The sequence below is a fragment of the Protopterus annectens genome, chromosome 8.part0 (assembly GCF_019279795.1).
Source record: "Protopterus annectens isolate FY-2018-M chromosome 8.part0, PAN1.0, whole genome shotgun sequence".
In the NCBI taxonomy this organism is placed as follows: domain Eukaryota; kingdom Metazoa; phylum Chordata; order Ceratodontiformes; family Protopteridae; genus Protopterus; species Protopterus annectens.
In genome coordinates, this window is record NC_056741.1 from 1,449,579,557 (window position 1) to 1,449,602,050 (window position 22,494).

The following is a 22,494-nucleotide window of genomic DNA, read 5'->3' on the forward strand; positions in this document are numbered from 1 at the left end:
TAGAAACAATTTCTGACAGCCAGTCTGGTCACAGTTACGGAAAAATCATATCCTGAGTTTAGTGTTGCCATTTTTGCTGTACAATTTCGAAGCCTACGTCTTACAAATTATTTCTGACTCTTCCAGATAATTTGGCATTGACATCATAATGATGCACATTGCACATTAAGAATGAGAATTTAATACGCAATGAAAACAGTGGAATTAATAAGACTAATAGTGATGAAGATCTATCCTTTGTAACAATTGATAGAGCAGAAATGACTGTATTAGAAACTGAATATTCTTCAGAGATGGTCAGCAAAGATATTCCTGTAATTGGAGATTCAGTTATTAGAGGAACTGATACTTATATCTGCAGAGATGATAATGAACATCAAATAGTGTTATGCTTGCCAGGAGAAAAAATAGAAGATGTGAGACAAGCCTTGGAATGCCTTAATGTAAGGAAGTATGGATCTGATTTTATTCATGTTGGTACAAATGATGTCACCAACAAAGATTGTCTGACTGGGAAATGACAGCCCTCCTAGATAGTATAGCTTGTACTGATGTTAGGACATATTTTTCACAAATCACCTATAAAAAGGATAGTCAGGTCACTGTGAATGAAAAGATTTTTTGGATAAACACCTACATGGAAATATGTTCTGTTTTAAAAAATGGAAATGTGTAGAGCATCCAAGCCTTCTTTTGGGCACACATGTTCAGATAGGATTGTGTGCATTTGTCTAGATCAGGGAAGAGAATTTTTGCAGCAGATATCTTGCAATATTTGACAAACACTAGCCAGGATTTTTGCCGGGTTAAAAATTTAATAATTCACAGCTAGCAACATTTGATGCATCTCTGATAGTTGTTAATGCTAGGAGCATTAATAATAACGTTTTTTTATTAGAAAATTTGCTACGTTCGTACAAGATTGATGTTGCTATAGTTTGTGAAACATGGTTAAAGAACAATGACTGGAAACCAGTTCTGTCAGGGTATAAATGTTTTTACTGTAACAGACATTCTAACAAAAAATCAGGTGTAGATGTTATGATAGGGATTAAAGATAGCTATGAGACTTGTGATTATTACATGTTCAATGATAAGACCAACACTATAGACTGTGTAACTGTGACAATAAAGACATCCCTGGAACATATAACAATTGCTGGAGTGTACAGACCACCAAAGTCAAGTGCAGATGACGTAAAGGAATTCATACATTTTTTTACATGAAACACAGGAGGGAAGAATAATATTAGCTGGGGACTTAAATTTACCAGAAACAGACTGGAATAATATTGATTCAACAACATTAGTAAAGAAATTATTCACAGAGTACATTCAGGAACAACAAATGCTTCAGATTGTAAAAAAAAACTGCCAGGGGGCGGAATATACTAGATACTGTTTGTGTTCCCAAAGAAATGACTGTAACTTCAAGTCAAGTTCTACCATGATTGATATGCAGTGATCATGTGGTCATAAAGGTTAATTTGTTGCTAGATAATTCTGCCAAACTGAAATCTAAGCCAGTGCACAGAAGGTTAATTACAGATTATAGGGAAGCAAAACAGTTACTATATAAACTAACTGGAGTGTGGTGTTCAGTGGAAAAACTGCAGATGGAATGTGGAAAGTTTTGAAAGAGAAATTGAGTGCAAAAAGTAAAAAAAAATGTTTAACATCAGGATCTAGGCATGCAACATCAGGGGGGTATATTTCCATAAGAACAAGATACCTGATTAAGGTGAGAGACAAAAATATAAGAAATGGAAGAGAGGTTGAACTACAGCTTTGAAAACTGAAATAAACGAGCTGGACAAGCAGATTAAGCAATAGTGACAAGATCAAGAAAAATTTTAAGAAAATTTATATAAAGATACTGAGCATAATAGGAAACCTTTTTATAGATACATAAGATATGGAAGGAGTAAAGATACACAAATTGATAAACTGTGTGCAGATTCTAAAATTTATTCTCAGACACAACCGATTATACATATATTTACAAAATCTTTTGCAAAACAGTTTGGCTCCACAAAAGGGGTGGTAAGTTGTCCTAGTGACATCCAGGTAACCCCAGATACTGGAATCAAATTAGATTATATTGAAAAAGAACTGCACAAACTGGATCCAAACAAAGCGCAGGGAGGAGACGGAATAAGTAACAATGACCTGAGAACACTTAAGCAAGAACTTACACTGCCATTACATCTATTATTCATTTGGCCATATAAATATGGGGAGATTCCTCAAGATTGGAGACATGTACTTATTAGACCTGTCTTTAAGGGGAAGGGGAGTAAGACAAACCCAGAATCATATAGACCCTTAAGTCTACTTTCATGTTGTGGAAAAATAATGGAGAAGGTAATACTGGATAAGTTATTGTCAGAACTGGATAGGTTGGGACTTAAAACCATATATCAGCATGCTTATGTTGAAAATAGAGCTTTTACCACCTGTAACATGATGTTCTATAACAATATAATAACAGCTATGAATGGAAAATTGTGCTGTGATGTGATTTATATAGATTTAACTTCAGTATTTGACAGGGTCATGCACAAAACACTGATCAATAAATTAGTACAACTAGGTACTGATGATAAGCTGGATAGCTGCATGGCTTACAAATAGGACATGGCAAGTATCACACACCAACTGGACAGGTGAAATCCTTGATTACAGTCAAGGTGTCCCACAGGGCTCTGTACTAGGCCCTTACTTGTTTAGACTGTATCTTTCAGACCTTACTTTTTCATCTGAGGTGTTCTACAGTCTATATGTTGACGACCTGAAATTGGGTAAACTGATTACAGGTGTTACAGATAAGGCATATCTGCAAAATAATTTGACTAAATTAACCATTTGGGCACAGGAGAATAATATGTTGATAAATACATAAAAAACTAAGCATATGAGATTTGGGAGACATAAATTAAAAGGTGAATATTTAATACAGCAGACAGTGATTGAAACTGTAGACTAATTTAAGGACCTGGGTATATGGGTAGATTCACCTATGAGTTTTTTCTAATCATATCAATCAATTGGGTAATGATAGTTATAGAACTACAAGGTTGTATAAAAAGATTTATAAAGTCTAGGAAATCAAACATAATAAAGTAATTGTTTCTTAGTTACATTAGACCCAAACTTGAGTATGGAATAACAGTATGGAAACCCTATAGGAAAACAAGCATGAATAAACTGGAAAGAGTACAGCAGAAATATACTAAGGGCATCCATAGATGTAAAAATCTTAAGTTATTATGAAAGACTAAAATATCTGAACTTGTACAGTGTCTCTTACAGATATTTAAGAGAAGATCTTAGTCAGGTATATAAAGCATTTAGGGACAACTACCTCTGGGAATGTTTGGGGTTATCAAAAGGTAGAAACCAGAACTTAGAGACAAACGAAACCCAATAATGTGAAAGTCAGGAACCACCGACTGAAGCAATAATCCACCAGCGTAGTTGAAACAATTTATTCAAAAACTGCCAAAAAAAGAATCCAAACAGACCAGTGAGACAAGCGCTTTCGCCTGGTATATTCCAGGCTTTATCAAGTCGAGACACTGAACCAGTTACACCAGTATGTTTAAATAGTGTAAGTTAATTGATCATTAAATGCAAATTGATGTTTTATGTCTTCTTTGATGTTTAACCCTAAACGGACCAAAGACTGAAAACATAAGTGGGTTCACAAGACAAAAACTAACATGTCCATAGCCGATTAGATTCTGTTAAGTAATTTACAGTTCATGTGTTTTAAAAGCCAAGTGTGACTTATAAAATGTAAACATTTCACTAAAAATAATTTTAAAATACAATGTACAATCGCTGCCTTCAGATGTTGAAAACAACCTAAACTGTGTTTAAAAATAAAATGACAGGTCTTACCCTGTTAAAAAACCTGTCATATTTACACTGATAAAAATATACCCAAATTGGTTTAAAGAACCGAAGAAAACAAAAGTGTACAAAATCAGAATGAAAACAAATCATAAAAACCAAGAGTTAGGGATGGTGTTTGATTGTAGTTGTTTATAATCTGGCCCTTCTAAGCCTGAGCAAAGAACCTATACTAAGTAAACCATTGAGTCCTGGTGGTTTTCCTGCGTCAAGCTTAAGCTGCCAGATTAATTCCCTAAACTCAAGTGTAGATTCCCAATCCCCCCCTCTAATATGTGGGTTAAGCTGTTCGAGCACCATAAAAGATTCTGATTTTGTATACTTTTGTTTTCTTCGGTTCTTTAAACCAATTTGGGTATATTTTTATCAGTGTAAATATGACAGGTTTTTTAACAGGGTAAGACCTGTCATTTTATTTTTAAACACAGTTTAGGTTGTTTTCAACATCTGAAGGCAGCGATTGTACATTGTATTTTAAAATTATTTTTAGTGAAATGTTTACATTTTATAAGTCACACTTGGCTTTTAAAACACATGAACTGTAAATTACTTAACAGAATCTAATCGGCTATGGACATGTTAGTTTTTGTCTTAGAACCCACTTATGTTTTCAGTCTTTGGTCCGTTTAGGGTTAAACATCAAAGAAGACATAAAACATCAATTTGCATTTAATGATCAATTAACTTACACTATTTAAACATACTGGTGTAACTGGTTCAGTGTCTCGACTTGATAAAGCCTGGAATATACCAGGCGAAAGCGCTTGTCTCACTGGTCTGTTTGGATTCTTTTTTTGGCAGTTTTTGAATAAATTGTTTCAACTACGCTGGTGGATTATTGCTTCAGTCGGTGGTTCCTGACTTTCACATTATTGGTTATCAAAAGGTAGTAGAGAATCATCAGATAACCTATGTAGAAGATTCTATAGGAATGAGACGTGTACTAATTGGTTCTCTGACAGAGTAGCTGATGCTTGAAACATACTATCAAATTACATTAGAGCAAGTACTATTTTAGATATTTTTAAGGACAATCTGGGCATTTATTATGGGAACAAGTGTTTTGGCATACTGGCAGGCTAGAAGGGCTTTAATGCTCATGCTTGAAACATTTGTATGTATATGTTTATGTATGTATGTATGTATGTATGCATGTATGTAATGTACATTACTTGAGGAGTCTTTAAGATTAATCAGAGGATCAAGATTTCATTGATCTGATCACCAGTAAAGGAGCTGAGCTGTTGGATAAACACTGCTTAACTGAACTCCTGCAGTCATGTTTTTCTCTGGCTCAGTCTTGGAGACTGACAGTAGCTACCCCCACTGTTGATTGGGGAATGCATCTGGAATCTTGTTTACTTCAGCTGGGATTGATCCAAAATTTCTGATGACCCTACACATCATTCTAAAAGAGATGTCATTCGAAATCTTAGCTGATAAGACCTTCAGATTTAACATTTAATCAAGAGTGCTCCTAATAGTAACACAAAGCAGTATAGTAATGTGACATGCAAACAAGGCATTACAAGATCTTACCTACTGCTCCAAACGGACCTGCAACTTTGGGAGCATGTGTCATGTCTAAACCTATCACTAGTGGCTATTCATTTATCAGGAGAAAGTAATGCCTTGCCAAGCTGACAAAGCTGTTTATAATGTATCTGAACTATGAGTAGAAGCTCATCTCAGAGTTGTTTATTCTCCTTGCATAGATATGCTGCTTGCTGGAGGCAGTGCTCTCTTCTTTAAACCTAAACACTTAGGTCCTGGGATTCTGGATAACATAATAGAATGTGCTGTCAAGGAAGAGGAAGGAAACTTGGTCTAAGCATTTCCTTCTTTGCATCTGGTTTAAAAGAATATTTCTGAATACAAGGAATGAAAAGTGCACTGAATTCTCGTTGCTTCTTATTGGGTGACAGTTATTGCTCCCCTACTGCAAGAGACTGTGGACATTATAAGATTGTGCTGTTGGCCCATGGTTCAGGCCCTAAAGTCAATGTTGTATTTGTCGATGAGTTTTGACTGTGTATAAACATGGTTAACAGTCTCCACTTGGTACTGAATGAGGGAAGTATCTATATATAACTTTTGGCATGGATCTGATTGTTGAAATAAGAGATCAAGGCCAGAGGAATTTTAATTAGTTCATTTCTCTACATATTTGGGATTATATTTGGAAATCTTCTGTCTTTTTCACAACATATTCATTTTGTAATAAATAGTGTGCTTCTTTTCCACAGCTGTCATCTCTGAGTAGGCATGAACAAGCTAGTCCCTTAGTAATTAGAAGAATGTTAAGGCTTTTATTGTGTTGATCTGTGATTAAATAATGGTTCATTTTCTATAAGGCAATTCTGTATATACACTTAATAAACTCACAACACACTATAATACAGTTTTACTACTGTGTTAAATGCTTTCTGCACCATGCCAACAGTGTGCTTGTCTCTGCTAGATTAGATTCCTAGTTGATGTATACATTTTGCATACAAGGTTTATTATAGTATGGTTCCTGATAATATTTTCCAGTTAATCGTGCCTCTTTTACACAATGAAACTAGAGCTAGTACTAAGCAGGGACTTGCCATCCTTTATTATATTAATTCTCTCTTGGGCAAAGGACTTATTTTATTTTTTTACTTATTTTCTTTTTATTTGACGACTGGGCTAGAACTCTTAGCCTTGCTGACATTTTTACGGTCAGCTTGGGGTGATACATTTGCTTCTACTTCTGTTGTTATCACTTTCTGTTTGTATTTATTTAGTCAATATTTATATTGTGTACTGATTAAGAAAAAGGTGTGTAAGTTATTACTGGAAACTTCTGGACTTTGAGGCTTTAATTAATCTAAGCCTTCTTGATATACTATGTGGCTATGTAGCTCTAATAAGTGTCTGACCCCATGGTGTGACTACAGTAAAATAAAAATGCATTTGAACTGACTGGTTAGGGTACATAATAACCTTATTGTGTATTTACAAAATGGGGACTCAATGTCTTTGTCTTCATTCTTATCTAAAAAACAAAAAAGAGATTCTTTTTTAATTTCTAAACTTCTGGTAAGAATATTAAGGCAGAAAAAAACACTGATATTTGTGTTTTATACTTGAAATGATTTAAGTGTGAATTAGTTGTCTTGCTCTTAAAGTCTGTCTTGAACTGTTGATATGGTAAATTAAGTGATAATTGTTCATTATTCTTGGCTACATACTGACTTGTTGCTTGATTGGAGTTTGCCTAGCAGGTCACACTGATGTACATTTAATGTAAACAGGCTTTGCTAGGTAATTGCTAGATTATCACAAATTAAAAATATAACAAAAAGGGATGAAAGAGTTGCAAGACTGGGCAGGATGCAAGGAACAGGAGAGACTTGACAAGAAAAGTTGGGGAGAGAGAGAGAGAGAGAGAGAGAGACAGAGATGGTCGAAGTGCTCTAGCTCAGAAACCTTTTGGTGTGGCAGAGGATGTGGGATCTGCGGGAGAAATGGGGGTCTTTATGGCACAATAAGGGAGCTACAGATGGTAATGGACTGGCTAGTAATGTGAGAGGAGACAGAGTGGGACTAGAAGGAAGGCAAAATGGGTTGAGAAGAGGTACGAGCAAGAAGACAAAGAGGAATAAAACTTGGATACAAGATTGTAAGAGGAATGCAGATATGTGTTGAGACACAGACTAAGGTGAAGGGAGAAAGTGGGAGTTGTCGCTATGAGAGACAGGACAAGGAAAAAGAAGTCCTGTGCAGAGAATAGGGTCAAGTGGTGAAGAGGAAACAGAAGCAGAGGTGGCTTTGCAGCAGTGAATGCCACAAGAAGAGTAGGAGGGAAGTGAACATGGAGGGGTACTCAGGGGGGAGGTGAGGGACAGACATTGAAAGGAGTAGCAATGTAGGAAGAGTACAAATACTGATAAGAAAGGAGTCTAATGTATAATGGGGAGTAAGACAACTAGCACAGACAATGAGAGGAACTTAGTGGAACGTCAGAGGAATGATTTATATATGGGAGGGGTAGTGACATGGGGCAGAAAGTTAAGCAGGTGAGAGGTATTGTGGAGGCAGAGAAGAAGGTTTTATATTGTACACATGGAGACACACACAAACCCACCCAATGTGCTGGGTTCCCATTTGAACATGAGAGCTTTGCCAATAGAATGCACCTAAAAATAAATTACAAAAGTTATAAGCAGTAGCTCAAACTTTACTGAGGAAGGAGTCATGGAACCAACTGATCCTCTAGACAGAAACATGAACTACAGGATGTACACTTTGCCAGGCTAGCAACCCAATGGTAAAAATAAATGTCTGTAGGTGATATGGTCACACTGACTAAAGTCACTGGAAAAAAGGGTAAGTGGGTTCAAGACTCAAACTATTCTGACTTATGTCAGGGTCCCATAATAGTGGTGAGAATGGTCTGTGTTCCCCCATTTGCCAGCGTGTGCTCACCATTAAGAATAGTTGGCCTGGGTCACTAAGCTTCTGGTCACTTGGTGTCCAGTTGTACAGACTGGGTTACCTGTAATAGCTATATTGAGTGACAGCTTCATGTAACATCAATGAATATTCCAAGCATTCCAAGCATGAACTAAGGATTGATACAGTGAATTTAGGTTCACTGAAGTGGTGTGGCTTTGAAAGTTCACGGGATGAAGGTAAGGAGGAGACTGGATATTCTAGATATTCAGGGGATCAGGTGGAGTAGTAACACAGCAATGTCTCTTGGCCTTGATTCCAGTTTTTACTGTTTGGTGGGGCAGCCTAGAAATGATGTTTTAAACTTAATGAGACAGAGTCTTCTGAAAGCAGTGAGAGATGTAATCAGAATCAGTGACAGACTGGTGACAGTCAGACTCCACTGCAAACATGGGGCAGTATTCATTGTCTCAGCCTATGCTCCACAGCAAGTCTGAGATGGTGAAGATGATGGCATTCAGCCATCAGTTGCAGGACCTCTTTGATAAAGCGGGAAAAAATATGTTCATTTTGATAATGGGTGAACTGAATGTCTATATCGGTAGACAGAACCAGATGTAAAGATTTCCTGACCAACATGGTTTGGGCAACAGGAATAATAAAGGAAAGTTTATTCTGGACACCTGTCTTATAAACATTTTAATAGTGACCATCATATGGTTCACCAAGGTAGATAGAGTCAAAAGATCACATACTTGAGCGGCCACTACCCAACCCAGGTAGATTTCCTTCTAGTGAGGAAAAAACACTGAAGTTAAATCAAATACTTCAGTCATCCCTGGTGAAATGGTCAGCCTCTAGCATAAGCCACTGATGGCCACAGTCAGTTGTAAGCAGTGGTCAGAGAAGGCTCTAAGACTGAAAGACTAGGCACTGGGTGTGGAAGCTGCTGGACCAAAAGCACAAGACTTCAGTGAAATATTCGTGAATCTAGCACCCTCATAGAGAAGAGGAAATAGGTGGAGCGAAGAAGAATGGCACTGTCTCAAAATGGCATGTAGATCTTTAGCCAAGCCAGATATGGAAATAATATACATAAGGAAAACTGCTGGCTGAATGCAGAAGTCCAGGAAGTTATCAGAATAATGAAGGCATGCATCTAGGAGTGAGAGACACAAAAGCTGGAATACTTATTGGCCAGAATAGTCACATTGGCAAAGCAAAAGACACAAGAGGACCTCTACCAGCTTCTGGAAATAAACTCCATAGATAGTACAAAGGAAACTCTATCAGGATGCAAGACAGTGATAGAAAGACAAAGAAGATAGTAAGAAGAAATCATTCATAAGAGATTACAGCAACAATCTACTTACCAGTCAAGAGGGTATCAAGGGCAGATGGAAGGAATAATTTAAGAAGCTTCTGAATGAAGAAATCCCCACAATAAGCTATACTGTTTCATGCCCAGTCTATGATGAAAAAGGAAGTATGAAGCAGACTGAGGAAAATAAAGTTAAGGAAAGAGGTTGACTCGAATGAAGTCACAGCAGATATGATCAAGATGTTGGGTGTACTGGGGAGTAATGGGTTCTGGGGGGCACTCATCACAGTGTGGAAAGAGAGGCATATCCCAGGTGAAAGGAGAATGAGCATTCCAATGCCAATGTGTAAGAATAAAGTGGGTATTTATAACTCTGGGCAATACAGAGGTATCAGACTCTGGTCTACTACAAGTGATTCTGTGTAGTAGCTTGCAGTACACTTACTCGCTGCCAGTGCTCTAACTTTCACTAGTCTGACCTCATGCAATAGACTTCCCAAGACCCAACCCTATAAAACTATGTAGCCCTACCAGAGCCCTAACTCTAACCCTAAATCTCTCACCTAGTTCCTAACCCAAGTCTTTGCTCCTTTAGCCTAAAACTCCAACCCTCTTCCTTAAACTTAAATTCCCTGATTGCTCCCTAACTCTAAAACTCCCCCTCTCTCCCTAACCCTAAGACTCCTATTGCATTCCCTAACAGTAAGACTCCTCCCCTGTCTCTGAACCTAAATCCCCTTTCTAATCGCTGCCCTAATTTACACTCCCACCTCCCCATGGCTGCCACACATGCTCCACTCAAACTCAAATAATGTGTTTGGGTATGGTGCAACAGCTGCATGCCCAAAGTCATATTTGAGTTTGAGCATGAGCATCAGCCTGCATGAGTTACAAGACTCTAAAGTTCCTGGTTTTGAGACAGTGGCCTTTGAGTGCTTTAGATTCAAGCACTTTTAGTTGAACTATCAGACTCCTATCACACTGCATGAAAGTGCTGGAGAGAGTGATTGGTAAAGGAAAATGCAGAGTAGTAAAAGAAAGATGGGAGATGAGCAGTTTGGATTCAGATCAGGATGCTGTACAATCAACTCAATGTTTGCAGCAAAAAGAATTAGAGGGACAGAAGCAGGTGATGAGGAAAGCTAAGAAAAGAGTCTAACTGAGCATTTCTAGATAAGGAGAAAGCATTTGACAAGGTTCCAAGAAAGCTGATTTGTGCAGTCCTTCAGTGGTTCAAAACCCTAGCAACACTGGTAGATTTAATGCAGGGTAGGTACAAGAATTCAATAATACAGGTATGAAGAATGTTCACACTTGCCTATATCCACTGAGAACTCCTCTGTATGTCTCAGGGTTCAGCTCTAAGCCCACTTCTGTTCATACTGGTGATGGACTATACATCATGCAACAAGTCGGAGGGGAGAGATCAACAAAGTTGCTGTATCCCCATTTAGACAGATGATGTGACTATACAAGCAGACTGAACAGGAACATCAGCAAATGATAGGGAAGTGGAATGCACATGGGATGAAACTAAGTTACAAGACATTGGTCATGAGAGCAAATGGGGAAAATCAGAAGAAGCTAAGAATTGAGATAGGAGGGAAAATAGTGGAATAAGTTAACAGCTTCAAGTGTCTGTAAATGGGGTGCCTAAGCAGAAGGGGAATCTGAATGAAGAGGTCAAAGACAGAATCCAAGGTGTTGTAGCCCAAAGACAGATATTCTGTGTCAGAAGAATGTTAAAGAAGTTGAAAAGTGAGGTGTACAAAGTAGAGATGTGACCAGTGCTCTGTGTGGCACAAAATGGGCAGTGAAGGTAGGGCAGCTGAGGAAGCTTGAGGTAATTGAGATGAACTGTCTGAGACAGGTAATAGGATAAACTAATGAATAATGACTCAAACAGCTCCATGGCAAAAACGTTCCCTTTATTGAAAAAATACCGCATAAGTAGTAGATACACAGATGAAGAAATGAAAACATTAGAAGTAAAGCCAAGGTAGAGACAAGAAGAAGGTAAAAAAAGACAATGACAGACTATCAAGAGAACTGGGTGACAGAAGACAATGTGACAGGTGGGTATAACTGCTGAAAATGTAGAAGAATGGCACTGAATTGAGAAAATGGCTACTTGATGCAAATACCCCATTCCAATATAAAATGGTGATGTGATTTCACATGCACTTGTAAATACACATAGTGTATACACACACACATACAGAAAGTGAAAAGGGAAACAGAAATAAGTGAAGACATGAGCCTTTATAGAGGTTGAGAAATTGTGGAGCATAACATTTCTGAAGGGTTGGACTTTAATATTTAAATGCAGTGCTGCTGTATGTTTCAGCAATAGTACAATATAGAGCAAAATAACTTAAAGTACTGAAGCGATTTAAAGGTTATGGAGCACTATAATGGTCTGAAGTTCATAGTAATATAGGTGCCATTTGTGTTTTCTATTGTGTTAATTCCTGACAACAGGCATTTATCTAGGTAGATGTTGTTAGAGTACTGTTAAAGGAATACCTAGTCCTCTGCATGATGAACTTGTCAAGCATTTTTGGAGAGTAATTTGGGCAGAATAAACTTCTTAGTTCTACCCCAGTTATCACAGACAGAGACTGGAAGGAAATCTTTATTTTTATGTTTGTCAAAATTCAAATGCCACATTAATGAAAGTTATATTTTGACATGTTTTAGCACCACACTTTGACCAGGCATATTACACCAAGTAGCTTCCTAAACAATATACAAATGTTTATACCTGTCTTGTTGCAGATTGGCTGTTACCATTGACATTCCTGTATGAATGGATAACCAGTATTCATTAACAATTTAAACAAAAAGTGAATCATGTCCAGGAAATGCTCATAAGAAACTAAAAACATTAAAATTAAATGTGCATGTCTTAAAAAGAGAGTGACTGTTTACCTCATTCAGGAGGAAAATATGTTTTGAGTAGCCAATATCAAGTTTAGTATGAAGTCTAGTATCCTCAAACCAGATCAAAGTCCTAGGCAAGAAACTATTTCATTTGTTCTCTAAATCTCCCATTTAGTCTTCTAATTGAACTTCAGGCTTCATAAATGCTATAATTCATTTTTTATCTGCTTGTACAGCATGAAATATACACACCTTTATTGATCCATTTTTATGCATCTTGACCAGGTATATCACAGGATTAATGGATCTGTCTTTTTGGTAACTCCATCATTGTAAGGATATGGTGTGGATCTTTGATGATTGCTTCAGTAGCTGCAGCAACCTGCCACTTTTCAGTTTTAATTTCACCTTTCTTTTTTGTACCATATAAGAAGCCTGATAATAGATGGCTCCCAGAGGATCATGCTGATTGCATAGGTAACCACTCTGCAGCTATCCCATCCTTCATGTCCATATCCCCTCCTCCTGTCACAATATACCTTTATTTGGGTTTTAGAATATATAGATATACCCAGCCATTGGGGATGCACAAGCCAGTGCATTTCTTTGTGCCGGTCCCAATCCTGGATAAATGGGGAGGGTTGCGTTAGGAAGGGCATCCGGCGTAAAACTTCGCCAAAACATTTCATGCAGTCACCAAGAAAAATTTTTATACCGGATCGGTTGAGGCACGGGTTAACAATGACCGCCACCAGTACTGTTAGCCTACAGGGTGCTGGCAGAAATTGGGCTACTGTTGGCCGAAGGAGGAGAAGAGGCGGAAGACATGGCCAAAGGCAGGAGGAGAGGAGAAAGGCTAGGACTGTGGTAGTGAGGGTCAGAACTTTGAATGTTGGCAGTATGACTGGTACAGGGAGAGAGCTAGCTGATATGATGGACAGAAGGAAGGTTGGTATATTGTGTGTGCAAGAGACCAGATGGAAGGGGAGTAAGGCTAGGTGTATCGGAGGTGGGTTCAAATTGTTTTATCATGGTGTGGATGGGAGGAGAAATAGCGTAGGAGTTATTCTGAAGGAACAGTATGCTGAGAGTGTTTTGGAGGTGAAAAGAGTGTCAGATAGAGTGAGGTTTATGAAGCTGGAAATTGATGGTGTAATGATGAATGTTGTTAGTGTGTATGCTCCACACGTTGGGTGTGCAATGGATGAGAAAGAAACATTTTGGAGTGAATTGGATGAAGTGGTGATGACTGTACCCAAGGGTGAGAGAGTGGTGATTGGAGCAGATTTTAATGGGCATGTTGGTGAAGGGAACAGAGGGGATGAGGAAGTGATGGGTAGGTATGGTGTTAAACAAAGGAATGCAGAAGGTCAGATGGTAGTGGATTTTGTGAAAAGGATGGACATGGCTGTGGTGAATACGTATTTTAACAAGAGGGAGGAGCATAGTGTGACATACAAGAGTGGAGAAAGATGCACACAGGTGGATTATATCTTATGTAGGAGGGCCAGTTTGAAGGAGATTGGAGACTGTAAAATGGTGACCGGAGAAAGTGTCATTAGGCAGCATAGGATAGTGGTTTGTAGGATGACGTTGGTTATCAAGAAGAGGAGGAGGAGTGTGAGGACAGCACCAAGGATCATGTGGTGGAAATTGAAAAAGGGTAATTGTGAGGTGGAGTTCAGGGATGAGTTAAGGCAGGCACTGGGTGGCGGTGAAGAGTTACCAAATAGCTGGGTAACTATAGCAGAGCTAGTAAGGGAGATGGCTAGAAAGGTGCTTGGTATCACATCTGGACAGAGGAAGGACGACAAGGAGACATGGTGGTGGAATGAGGAAGTACAGGAGAGTATACAGAGAAAGAGGTTGGCAAAGAAGAAGTGGGATTGTCAGAGAGGTGAAGAAAGTAGACAGGAGTATAAGGAGATGAGGTGCATGGCAAAGAGAGAGGTGGCGAAGGCTAAGGATAAGGCATATGAAGAGTTGTATGAAAGGTTGGACACTAAGGAGGGAGAAAAGTACCTGTACCGATTGGCTAGACAGAGGGACCGAGCTAGGAAAGATGTGCAGCAGGTAAAGGTGATAAAGAATAATGAGGGAAACATACTCCCAAGCAAGGACAGGTTGACAGATGAGATCAGACAGGAGTCCCCGTGGACTATGATGTTTGCAGATGACATTGTGATCTGTAGTGAGAGTAGGGAAAAGGTGGAGGAGACCCTGGAGAGATGGAGATATGCTCTAGACAGAAGAGGGATGAAGGTCAGCAGGACTAAGACAGAATATATGTGTGTGAATGAGAGGGAGGATAGAGGAATGGTGAGGATGCAAGGAGTAGAGGTGGCAAAGGTGGATGAGTTTAAATACTTGGGGTCAATAGTTCAGAGTAACGGTGAGTGTGAAAGAGAGGTGAAGAAGAGAGTACAGGCAGGATGGAGTGGGTGGAGAAGAGTGTCAGGAGTGATTTGTGACAGATGAGTACCTGTAAGAGTGAAAGGGAAGGTCTAAAAGAGGGTAGTGAGACCAGCTATGTTATATGGGTTGGAGACAGTGGCATTGACAAAAAGGCAGTAGTTTGAGCTGGATGTGGCAGAATTAAAGATGTTAAGATTTGCACTGGGTGTGACGAGGGTGGACAGGATTAGGAATAAGTATATTAGAGGGTCACCCCAGGTTGGAAGGTTTGGAGACAAAGCCAAAGAGGCACGATTACATTGGTTTGGACATGTGCTGAGGAGGGATGCTGAGTATATTGGGAAAAAGATGCTAAGGATGAAGCTACCAGGTAACAGGAAAAGAAGGCCTAAGATAAGGTTTATGGATGTGGTGAGAGAAGACATGCAGGTGGATGGTGTGACAGAGCAAGATGCAGAGGACAGGAAGAAACGGAAACAGGTGATCTGCTGTGGCGACCCCTAACGGGAACAGCGGAAAGAAGATGATGATGACCTTAAGATATACTTGCTGTTAACAGAAGGGCACAATTTCTTCACTGTTGCCCTGATAGAATGTATTAAAATGCAATAGAAGTTGAATCCTAAGTTCAAGAAAAACACATTGAAAAGTATTTTGGAGAGGTGCCTATCAAATTACCATGGATCTATCCTAATTTGGACCTAGATTTTTGTGTTAGATTCAATTATTTTACTTGAACGTTTTATTTTCTTTTTTAAATAGTCTGCAAATTGTTTACTTTGGGTCTTTGATTCCCAATTTATTAATGTAACTGTTCTTTGTGTATTTTGGTTAACCTAGTAGACTAGTTACTTATTTTAATCTGATTTTGTTGCACATTACTGTTTTTTTATAAAAAAGATTTTGACTGAACAAATGTGGTTATGGTTTTAATCATACCTCCAGATTGTTCTTGCTGGTGAAGTGTGCTCCGACCAATGGTTTTGTAGAATTGTCAGCTAGTGATCCCTCAGAGCTATGCAGATTAAGTCCCCTGTTGAGGAAAACGTCTCACAAAATTATTTTCTGAGGAAAACTTTTTGTAGTTTTTTTTTTTTTTTTTTTTTTAGCTACAAAACTTATATGTTTAGGACTGTCTAAATGTGTCAGGGAATTATTTAATGTGTAAATGCTTGTGTAAACAAACTGAGTAAAAATCTGTTTTTTTTTACATTGTTTCCTACATATTTATGTAGGCTTTGTGTGAGGGACAGGATGCTGTACTTTTTGGGGACTGTCACTTTTTTCCTTGACTCAGAACCAACTTTTTTGCTGTTAAAAGTTTTAGCAGCTCCCTTAGGCTCAGCTACCCATTTTCAGTGCTTCCTTCTGTGCTGAACCTATGGGACATTTGCCCGTCCTCTTGGTTCTTCTTTCTGCAAAAAGACAAAAGCTGTCAGGAGTCTTGTGGTGTCGGGCCAGTTCCAGCTGTGTCTCAGCTACAGATGGGTTACACTGCTGTTGCCAGATTTGGTTCCTCAGATCTCTCATTATTTTTCTCTCCTCTCTCTTGTGTAGCACTACAACCACTAATGACCAGGGAATAGATACATTTTCTGCAGCTACAGGGTTGCCATACATGTGCAAGGGTGAATGACTCTTGGCTGTCTCAATGGAAGGGGAAGGTGAAGATCTACTGCATAGCTGAGAAAGGAACACTGATTCCCAAGATAATATGGTAACTTTGGGTTAGTCTTTTTGCAGGGAAAGGAAATAAAAAGAAAAAAAAAACTTGGCTTCTCCTGTCTCTATTTCAATGGACAGGAAAGATTTGCTAGAGAGTTAATTTCTGCTTTTACTTTCCTACTACTTCTGCAGGAAAGAAAAGAAAATGAGTTCCCTTACTTTCTGATTCAGATTTTCAGTCAGAAGAGAAGGGAATGGAGGAGGAATGCTTTACTTCTGTATTTTCTTCTCAGCCTGAATATTCTGATTTTGAGGAAAGTGTTGTTTCAGATTTCCCTCCAGAAGGCCTTTTTTTTTAAACTTTATCTACAATGAAAGATGTTTTTCAGTGGGATCAGAATAAAATTCCTATTTTGCAGCAAATGCATTATGATTTGTTCCAGTTGGATATTTGCAAGTCTGCAGCTGTTCCTCCTATTTTGTCTGCTTTAGAGAATGTTTTTTCTCATAGCTTATAGTTTATTTGACAGTCAACCTCCTGCCCCCAGAAAGACTCACAAATACTTATTTTCTGTATCTCTAAACAGACCCTGCAGTGATTTCCTATCCAAAACTGCTCCTGCTAGACCAATTGCTAATGCCAATTCCATTCCTTCTGACAAGGATGGAAACACTTTTGACAAATATGGGAAAAATGTATTCTTCTTTCACCTTAGCATTTGGAATTTTAAACTGCCATATTCCCACATAAAAATTTTTACTTCTGTCTTTTGAGAACATGAAAAAAATAATTGCTAACCTTCCCTCTTCTGGATTATTTGACCACCTGTTTACCATCTGCTTCTCATGTAATTAAACATGTCTTAAAATGTTCTTATGATGATGATGATACTGCCTCTAGGGCTGCTGCTTCTGGGTCAGTCATGAGAAGGTGTGCTTGGTTTCTTTCTCAAATTCTTCCAAAAGGTGTTAAAACAGATTTTAAATTCTCCCCTGGACAAGGAAGCTGAGGTGCTTAAAGAGTTTTGATGCTAGGGAAAGCTGATTCAAGGGCTAACACAAATTGTATATTCACTCACTCTCTCTGAGTCTATATCTTACTATGTGGCACCAGATTTTTTTCAGAAAAATGTCTTCTCAGTGATTCAGCTGGGGTATGCTTGGCAGTGGGAGTCCTTTCCTCCCTTACAGTGGAATCTTATTTGTACGGTTAACCAGTTATCCCATTTCTTTCCAGATCTGGAATAAATGTTATCTCAATAAGTCATAAAACCAGTGCCAGCCTTCCAGATAGGCAAAAGGTTTTATTCAAGGAATTTTCTGGTTTCAAAGAATAATATAACTTGGAGGGCTGTGCTAGACCTCTTCTTTTGCAATCTTTTTGTCAATGCCCCAAAGTTCAAAATGTTATCACTTTAGACCCTGTTACCTCTTGTCCCCTTACTAGCATTCATGTTAAAGCTAGATTTAAAAAATGCTTCCCACCACATACCCATTGGCAAGCATGTCAGATGTTTTTTAAGATTTTCTGACCTGGCTCACATTATCAGTTCTTTGTCTTACCCTCTGGATTATCTACTGCTCCAAGAGTGTTTAGAAAGTGCCTGGCTCCAGTGCTTGCTTAATGCATACTTCAAGGCATTTCCATTTCCATACTAGGTTAAATGTCTTATATTTGAAGACTCTTTTTCCACCTGTGAGGAGTCCTTAGCAAGTGAGAAAAATCTTCTACTTAGTCTTGGTTTTCAAGTGAATTTACAGAAATCCTCTCTCGTTACTTCTTACAGAATTGTTTTCCTGAAATTTCAATTAGATTTTGTCCAGAGAAGAGCCTTTCTTATTCCAGACAAAGTAGAAATTTTCCAAACATTCTTTCAAAGTTTTTCAAATCAAAACTAGTTATCTGCCAGGGACTTTCTGAGTTTTCTGGAGTACATGGATTCTATGATTCTTAAGATTCTCCTGGCTAGACTTCATATGAGAAAAATCCACTAGTATTGTAGGTCAGTCTTGACTCTGCATTTATACCATTTAACTTTCAGATTCCTTTATGTTTTTTAAGGCGGGAAGTTCTGTGGTGGGTAGACCAGTTCTCTCATAATCTAAGTCTCCCATTCTCCCTTCTGCCTCCTCTTCAGTCTGTCACAACAGATGCTTCACACCTAGCAATTGGTATAGTTTCCAAAGATGTGAAAGTTCAAGGTCTATGGAACAAATGTGACAGACAAAAGCACACATATTTCAAAGAGATGGCAGTAATAAATGCTTTGAAAGCCGTAAACCATCTTTGGTCTCCAGGACATGTACAAGTTTTCACAGACACCATCACAGTGATATGGTACATAAACAAATGGGGTGGAGTAACAGCTCTTAACCACTTTGCAGACTTGCTATGATAGCCTGGGAGGTTGCTCAAGTCGACTTTTCAAGCATCATACAGTCTTCCAGAACAAAACTTTGTTGCAGATAAGCAAAGCAGGACCAGGACAGACCCTTATGAATGGAAACTTCATCCTGGGATCTTCCAAGAATTGATTCAACTGTGGGGAACACCTCAAGTATATCTGTTTGCCTCTCCTCAGAACATACAACCCAAAGAAATTCTGCTCTACCATTCTTTGTAAACAGACCTGGAAGACAAATGCCTTCTCATTCCTGTAGATAGGAATGTTCTTGTGTGCTTTTCCACTCTTTCCTCTGATATCCAGAGTTATTCTTAAGATCCAGAAGGTCTCCCCAGAGATTCTGGTGCTGTGACTCCCTTTAGGCCCATGTAACAGTGGTTCTCCCTCCTTTTGAAACTGGCCAAGGACAATTACTACAGGCTTCCCCACAGTCTAGATCTACTCACACAAGATAAGGGGTTATTTTGATACATACAAACCTGAAAACTCTTCAATTGACTGCCTGCGTGATAGAATATTGATACCTTTTAGGCACCTGTTTTGAGGATGTGTAGTATGAATTGAAAGTGGCTAAAACAATTCTACCAAGAAATCACATATGTTTACGTGGAAACAATTTTCTAGTTGGTATCATTCCAAGAAACAAAACCCTTTTCAGGCCTGGCTGCCCCTAGTTCTAGAATATTTGTCTGAGTTTCTGTCCTCTGGAATTTCTTATTACTCTGGCAAGATTCATTTGTTGGCCATTTTGGATTGTTTGCCCTTGAATACCCCCCTTTTTACTTATCCTCAAGTCAAGCAGTTTTTATAGATTCAGAGGTAAGTAGGCTAGCTGCCCTTGTGGGCCATTTTAAGATTAGCCAATTTCCCTTTTTTAAAAACAAGAAACATCTTTATTAAATTATAACTTATGATCTAGGCAATTGTACATTTATATAAAAGAAAACAAACCATGTTGACATATTTTCAGTTGCAAACACTGTGCATCACTTATAATCTATCCAGTGATTGTCAGTCAAACATTACATATCTCATTCAATTTCTGTCTTCCTTTAAAACTCATTCCTTCTTCAAAACATTATTCTGCATGTATTTTCCCACAATCCCCAAATTCTCTACATAATTTGCTCCTATCCTTTTCTAAAGATCCCACTTTTAGTTGATTTATCTCTGGTACTATATTCACTACTTCCAGTACAGCTGGTTTAGCCTTTGATTTCTTTTTTTTTTTCCATAATAAATCTTTATTGTTATATTATTTTCAAACACAAATAAGAACAAAAATAACATATGTTCACAAATCAAGCATTAACTAATATCACTAATAACCACACTCTATATACAATATTTACAAGAATGTTTCCATGTAATACAGTTAAATATAAAAAAGCATAAGAATAAATGCAAGTAATAGACAGTTGATTACTAAATTCTCTCCACACACATAAATAATTATTAATATTTCCAAGTTGAAAATACTATGCTAGTATAATATTAAAAATCTGTTCCCAAATTTTGGATTATTAACATTTTTATTTTGTGGGTTTAATAGTAATTTATGAGCCAATATATGTTTTGTCGCTAGAACTCTAAAGTTCTGCCATGAAGTTTTAGATGGGTCTAACCAATTTGAAGCTATATAAAGCTTCATTAATAGAAAAATATTAATATATATAATAATTTGTGATTTAGGGATCTCTCTCGGGGGAATATGCAGAATCATAAATTTCCATGATAACGTTGTACTCTGGTAACCCACCTTTTGAAGTTGGATCTTAAGGGAATTCCAAAGTTTGAAAATACATTTACAACTCCAGAATATATGAAGAAGATCAGCTGGTTGATTCTTACAGTATGGACAAGTTGGTGAATTTTTGGGATTAAATTTATGCAGGGTAAGACGTGTATAATATGCATTGTTCCAAATCATCAACTGGGTATATATTAATTTTTGAAAAGAAGTAGATTTGATGGTCAAGTCAATTGCTTTTAACATATTACTTCTATCTATCAGTAAGATTTTCTCTTCCCAGTAGTTTGATAACAAAATTTTATCATGAAATTGAAATTCTTTAATTAATTGATTTGCTGTCGTGATATATTTAAGATCCTGTTGGAGAGCTTGCCACAACAAAGAGCATCTATTAATAGCCTCTTCTTCCGGTTTAAAACTTTTAAAATAGCTTATAGTGAGTTCTCTAATTTGCCTCAGAATAACCAGATAATTTTTAGGTAAGTTAAGTTCTTGTCTTATTTGGTTGGCGAACTGTCAAGATGTTTATATATATCAATCAAAGTTAGATTAACTATCAATGGAAACTTGTTGAGATCAATTAGTTGATTATTCAATTTTAAATTAGGATTCTTATGAAAGGGTTGAAAAACCATCATATGTTGAACCAAATCTAATAAATGAAATAAATTATGTAAAGAGAGTATGTTCGTTTGATGTGTTCAATAATCCCATAGAATTTCAATGTATCCTTACCTAAAAAAGTATTGCTTTAGGATTGATATTTAACTTTAGAATATATTTATAATTCAGAACTACCCAAGGTGGTGTCCACTTAGTATTATTTATATCATAATTGGCAATTCTTAAAATTCTATTAGAATTTACAATTAAATAATACATTTCAAAATTAGGTAATTCCAGTCCTCCTCTATTTTTGGGGTCATTAATTTATCATAAGATATCCTGGTTTTCTTTGGTTCCCAAATGAATTTAGCCAATTCTTTATGAATCCATTTAAAAGCGACTTCGAAAGTAATAAATTGGCTGACCTAAAAATATACAGTAATCGTGGTAATATGTTCATTTTGATAATTGAAACTTTTGCTAATATTGGCAGTCGTAAATTTTTCCATCTCCCAAAATCAGAAATTATTTGTCCCCAGATTGCTTTAATATTATTATTATAAAAGTCTTTATTATCAGTAGAGAACTCAATACCTAGATATTTAATATTTTCTTTAAATGATACCTGTCCCACTAAGGGCAATAACGAAAAGGGTTTAGTTGTCTTTAAAGGGAAGATATTGTTTTTCAAGTTAATTTTATAATTAGACACTTTTGAGAACTCATTAACAGCCTTCAATAATTTTTCAGTATCTGATAATGGAGATGCACAATAAATGCTAAGATCGTCAGCAAAAGCTGCCATTAATATTTTAGTTCCATAAATTATTGGGACATTATGATAAACATTTTGTTTAATATATAAAAACAATGGTTCAAGATAGATATTAAATAATAAAGGGGACAAAGGGCAACCCTGGCGTGTTCCAGTCTTAATCTGTATTCTTTTAGAGAAGTTTTTATTAATATACAATGTAGTATAGGGATTACTATATAATATTTGTAACATTTGGACAAACTCATGTGATATATTAAAATATGGTAAAAGATCAAACAAGAAATTTGTATCAACCCTATCAAAGGCTTTCTGGGCATCATTTATAAGGGCA